This window comes from Muscardinus avellanarius (genome assembly GCF_963383645.1).
Source record: "Muscardinus avellanarius genome assembly, chromosome: 7".
Taxonomy (NCBI): Eukaryota; Metazoa; Chordata; class Mammalia; order Rodentia; family Gliridae; genus Muscardinus; species Muscardinus avellanarius.
This window is the reverse complement of record NC_137793.1, coordinates 26,227,351-26,233,485: the sequence shown is the minus strand read 5'-3', so window position 1 is coordinate 26,233,485 and position 6,135 is coordinate 26,227,351.

The following is a 6,135-nucleotide window of genomic DNA, read 5'->3' as shown; positions in this document are numbered from 1 at the left end:
GGGCTGAGGGAGGCAGGGAGGGCTGGCAGTGCAGAGGGCATGAAGGAGGGGTGGCTTCTCTGAGTGAGAGACCATGCACCTGTCACTACTTTCTCCTCTAGGGGCTCCCCTGGTGAGACAGGGCAGTTCTGTATCTGAGTCAAGAACTAGCAGCTCTTAGATCAGCTGCTAGTTGAAAGGTTTGGTTTTGTCTGTAAAGTGTTTAAAAAAATACATGGCAAATTTTTCAAAAAGAGATGGGAACTCTAGGGCCTACAACCAGACAGGACCAAGCCTAACGTCTAAGCTTGTCTGTCTACCTTCCTGTCTTAACCTTCTTTCCTTCCTTCCTTTTATCCACTCATTTTTTCATTTACCTTAACACTCATATAAAATTTATTATGCACCTGGCACTATTCTGAGAGTTTTATAAATATTAACTCATCTTGTGGTGTTATTAATTATGAAAATAATCCAGATTGGTCTTGTCCTACAAAAGAAGAGCCTGGACCTCTCTTCTCACACGGCAGCATACTGTTGAGCAGAATTGCTGCAGTCTCCTTTGGCCACCATGACATTCCAGACTTTTTAATTGGTTTAGCCATAACAGATCAACGACAGGGATCTTGGTCATAAACTGTTGTGTCTTTTTCTATTTGTCTTTGCCAGTGAACTTTGGTGTCACCGCAGGTATCTGAGTTCCCTAGGATGCATCTGATGTGTCTCTGTGAAGTAAAGATACACCTGGGGAGGAAATGATGAGCTAGCTATTCTGGGAATGGGGACAGGGACAGTTTTGAAATAGAGGTGTTTTAGTCAGCACTTTTGCTGCTGTGACCAAAATACCTGACGAGCACAATTTAGAGGAAGATAGATGTATTTAGCTCACAGTTTTGGAGATTTCAGAGGTCACTGGTCCATGTTCATCTGGTTTCCAGTCAGGGACCATGGTGGTGGGGCTTCAGGACATGATGGCAAGACATAGAAAGAGCAGCAAGGGAGAGAAAAAGTGGCCTGACTCAGGAAAGACACAGTCCCCAGCCACCCCCTACCCAGGGATGCAACCTATTCCACTCATTTCCTGCCTCCCAACATGGCTGTGTTTCCTACTACATGAGGTTTCTGGGGGCATTTAAAATCTAAACTATAATAGGAGGTGAAGCCCACACTGAGATTAGAAGGATGCCTAAGGGAAAGGCAGGTTGGCAAGATAATTCTGCAGAGGACATGTCCATGGAGTGAGAGTCTACAAAAAGTCTAAGTCCTTGAGTAAGATAGGGAGGATGGAGCAAAGGACAGGGGTGTGGGACGATCCTAGACCATTAAGCAGAACCTAATGTGTGTGTGAGAGTGAGCATCACTGAATGCCTTGCTCAGGTGATTACGGTTTAAGGGAGCAGTGGTTGGGTAGTGAGGTGGACACTGAGGGGCCTGAAACCAGACAGGACCAAACCCAGCTTTGAATCTTGGAGATCTAGTTGTATGCCAGGGTGGAGAATGAAGACAGGGTATGTAGAAGACTGGAGGTGCTATAATATTGGGGAGCCAGGAGGCTTAGAGAACTACGGAAAACTTCTACTCACCTGGGAGACCCAAGTTTTATCCCAAGGACCTCATGTCTGCATAGCTCTGAAATCCAGGCAAAGTTCAGTTCATGGCCATCCTCCATCTCCATGGTGGATCAGGGCCAGGGTTCACTGTCCCCTCTCAATTTTATAAGAGGAATGGATTTACTTGCTTCGTCCCTGGGCTGGCTATGGATTTGCTTTGGCTAATGGTGTGTTTGCAGGTGAGATGCCCAGAACTGTGAAGTACACATCTGCTGCTGGGCCTGCTCTCTTGTGTCCTTGCCATTTCCATGAGAAGAACATGCCCGGTGGACCTGCTGATTCTAGGCAAGGATGAGAGATGTATTGGACAAAGCTGAAGTGTTCCCAAAGAACCCATCCTAGACCAGCCAGCCTACAGATTGAGCTAAATCAATACATACTGTCCCATGCTAAGAGATTTTGTAGATGTTTGTCATGCAGCACTACTCTTAGACAGCCTCTAATAGACATATGTTTGGGTAGGGTTGGTTTTCTCTATGGAGATCCAGAGGCGGGACTCATATTGCTGATGGAAAGCCTGGCTGAATATAGGGAGACCTTTGAGAATTTATTCTATCTAAATTTTCTGTTTTGCACTGGATGTAAGGCATCTCTAGGAGGATTAGTCTAACTTCTAGGGAATGAGAGAAATCACAGGGCATTGTAGAAAAGACACCACAGGTATGCTGGTGAGGCTGTGGGGAGAGGTCCTCCCCAGCATTGGAAGGGTTAATGAGCCATGTCTGTTTGGAGGGCATTTGGAAACATCTGTACTTTATACCCAGAGTTATACTGGTAGGTACAGGTGCTGCTTGACTTATGATGGGATTGTGTCCCTATAAACCCATCATATATTGAAATTATCAGAAGCTTAAAATGCACTGAACTTATCTAAACTATGGAGCATCCCAGCTCAGCCACACAGCACACTATGGACCACTGGTTGTTCACCCTCATGATTCCATGTCTGACAGGAGATGTAGCTCACAGCAATTGCCCGGCATGGCAAGAGGGGATCTGACCACACATGAATAACCCAGGAAGAGATTGAAACCTGTACAATTTCTACTGAATGTTTATCACTTTTACACCATTGTAAGTCCAGAAAATCCTAAGTCAAATAATCATGTTAGGGACTGTCTAAACACACACACACACACACACACACACACACACACACACACACTCTTAAAAAACTCATTTATACATGACACAAACATTGTCAGATGATCCCATATTATTGTTTAAGTGAGAAAAAATAAAAACTCAAATGTTTTGTCCTGAGCAGAGCAGTTCCTGTAAGTTTTGATTTACTCAACATCTCTTCTCTGTTTTTTGTGACAATCCATCAAGTTTATCTTAATGGTTTCTTATGGAAGGTCCAAGATCCAGAATTTCACAACCTCCAGCCTCTTCTCTTCCATCCAGGGCACTCTAATCATGGCTTATATGGCCATTATCGAATGGTATCCTCAATTCTGGCCAGCTCTCCTCCTTCCTTTCAAAAACCTTTCAGTGGAATCTCTAGGGTTCGTCCTGTAAACCAAATCCATGGATTTTCCCTTGACCTAGTATGTCACATACACCTCATCTACCAGTTGTGGGCTTCCTTGATTGGCAAGGTTTTCCATTTTAAGGCTGTCCTTTCTTCCTAGGCAACACAAGCATCTCTGCATATGTTCCAATCCACAGATGCTAGGTACCTGGCATGTCCCTGGCTTACCAGGTGAACAGGAAACCCAATGACCTTGGGAAGGTTGCTTCCCTTTCCATGAATTTTTTCCCCTCAGCTATAAATGGCTTATGTAGTGGGTTGAATAGTATTTCTCCAGAAACTTGTTTCCACCAGAACCTCAGAAAGATCTTACAGGAGTTGCCCCTTATCCTTGTTTTCCTTTTCCAAGGCTCGGATGTGGTCTGTTAAGAAAAAATGTAGCTTCTTAAAAACTTCTATTTTTAGGGCAATTTTTAATTTGGCCTCAACCCCAGAATTTTATCATGACTTCTTCTCTAAATCAAGACACCGTATGATGAATTTTGAGAGTATTTCTTCACCAAGAAGTTAAAAATAAAACTGTAAGGCATCTGTTTTGATAGCTTTATTGGAACATGATGGTAATACAGGACATGGGTGTAGAGTCTCACCACATATGCTCTCCCTCTGGCAGCACATGGCTCACTTCTGCAGCAAGCAGAGGCTCCTGGAAGCCTCCAGAAGAATGAGGGCAGCTTACACACAGGCTTAAAGGAGCCCTCTGCAGTGGATGCTGTTGTAGGCACCTTGAGTAAGAACTATGACCAGCTGCCTGTGGCCAGGCAGATAAGTTTGTCTATACTGGAGCGCTTATGCCTCCTGCTACTTGGCCATAACTTGGAGACCCACTTCCCTGTACTTCTGGGGAACTTTCAAAGGGGCTTCGGAGATTCCAGAAGGAATTTAGCCAAGTGACCAAGCATCTCTGGTGATCATTGGGGCAGATTGTGCCTTCAGTTTTCTTGGCAGGTAAGCTACTTAAAGCATCAGTTTTGATCACACCCTGTCCTTTTTATTTCTCTGCTCATTCATCTGATAAATATTCATCAGGCTCCTACTATGTGCCACATATTCTTCTGGAGGGTAGATAGAAAAGTGTAAGCAAAAAGAATTTATGAGTAGGGGAGGCAGAAGACGTTCAAGGACTCACACAGGTGTCTGTAACATTACAACCATGCCAGTGGCTTCCAAGGAACATTCTAAGAATATATGGCAGGATCTCAAACTATGTGGGGACAAGGAAACTTTCTGAAGGATGTGACATTTTAGCTGAGATCTCATTAAATCAACTGGCCCAAGGGGCAAGAAGTACTTTCAGGTCATGGGGACAGTACTGTGCATGCCTGGTTGCTGGAAAGAGCAGAGTAAGATTTAAAAAAAAAAAAAAAAGGAAAAGCAAGAGGGGCTGGAGGCAGAGGAGGAAAGGGCTTAATGCAGGGGTAAATAGTATTTCTCCAATCATACAGGTCCTGTAGGCCATGCTGAGGATGATTGATCTCTTGTGTGATAAAATCAGGTTTGTGTTTTGCACCGTCCACCGTGATTGTCAGGTGGGGAGAGTTGTCAGAGGAAGGAGAGTGGGGAATGTGGAGAAGAAATGTCAGAAGCTGTTCCAATTATCCTCATGGAGATCGTGGTAGTATATTGAGTGAAAACAGGGCAGGTGAGAGAATCATTCAGATGGCACATACACGTGGGCTCTAGGACACAAGAGAGTTGACCTTTGCAGGGCTATGGGAGATGTTGAGGTTGCCCCTCAGTCTTGGAAGCACATAGTGGGGCTTTCTTCCTGAGAAGGGGAACCCTGGGAAAGGAGCAGGCATTGAGATAAGGTTGAGAGTGTAGTTATGGATACACTGCCAGTAAGGTGTCTTGGAGATGTCCAGGTGGAGATGTTGTGTAGGCAGAGGTGGGTCTACAGCTTCCCTGTGGAGCCTGCCCTACAGCTATAAACCAGTGATTAATCCCATTGTGCCTCAGAACTGAAGTCATGGGTGCAGATGAGGCCATAGAGGGGGTAGATGAGGTCACAGAGGCAGTGAGAAGAGAAGGCTCAGGACTGAGCCCTGAAGAACACACCTGACAGCTCAGTAGAGGGTGCTGAGTTGCAAAGGATTGAAGAGTTGTAGGTGGGCAGGGAGGAGAAAGTCAGGAGAGGGTCTTGGAAACCAAGGCAAGATTAGGTGTCTGGGAGACAGGGTCTCCTTAAAAAGAGAGGTGCTGCTGCTGAGAAGGCATGGGGCAGGGAATTCCATCAACACCCTCACCTCTCTGGGGTTCTCCCCATTCCTACATCCTTGGGTCTCTTCAACAATCATGTAAATGAGGAACAAGAGCTTAGTCACTGGAACAAAGGAGACGAGAGCTGCCCAGAGGGGTCAGGTAATGGGCCAAGGTCATACAGCTAGCAGAGGTGCCACTGGGTCAATGCCCCCATTCACATTTGCATTCCTCCAGCCTCCCATCCTGCCCTAAAGCCAGGACAAACCCACTTTCCCCCCACAAGTACACAGCACTTCCTATTGATGCCAAGCACCAGAGAGGATCATGCCTTAGCATGGAGGGATCCCAAGGCTATGGGGGTCTAAGTCTTGCTAGAAGGAGGGTAGACTGAGTTGAGAACATATCTCGACCTCTCTTCTGAGAGGCAGCATAACGTAGTGTCAATTGTATGAGCATTAGACCTGGCTTTTCATCCATCTATGTATCTACTCTCAATCTATCTTCCATCTATCCATCCATCTTCAATCCATCACCCACCCATGCATCATCCATCCATCCATCCATCCATCCATCCATCCATCCATCCATCCATCCTCCATCCTCCATCCAAAAAATTCTTTTTGAGTGCTTCCTATGTGCCAGGCACACAGTTTCTAGCTGAGTGGCCTTAGATGAGCCTTCTTTAAGCCTCAGTTTCTATCTCTATCAGGTTGGACTGATAATCCTTTTCCTGAGCATATGTTATAAAGACTATGGCAGCTCATGCAGATGAGGCACCTGGCATACAGTAGGTGTTTATGGAAAGTAATT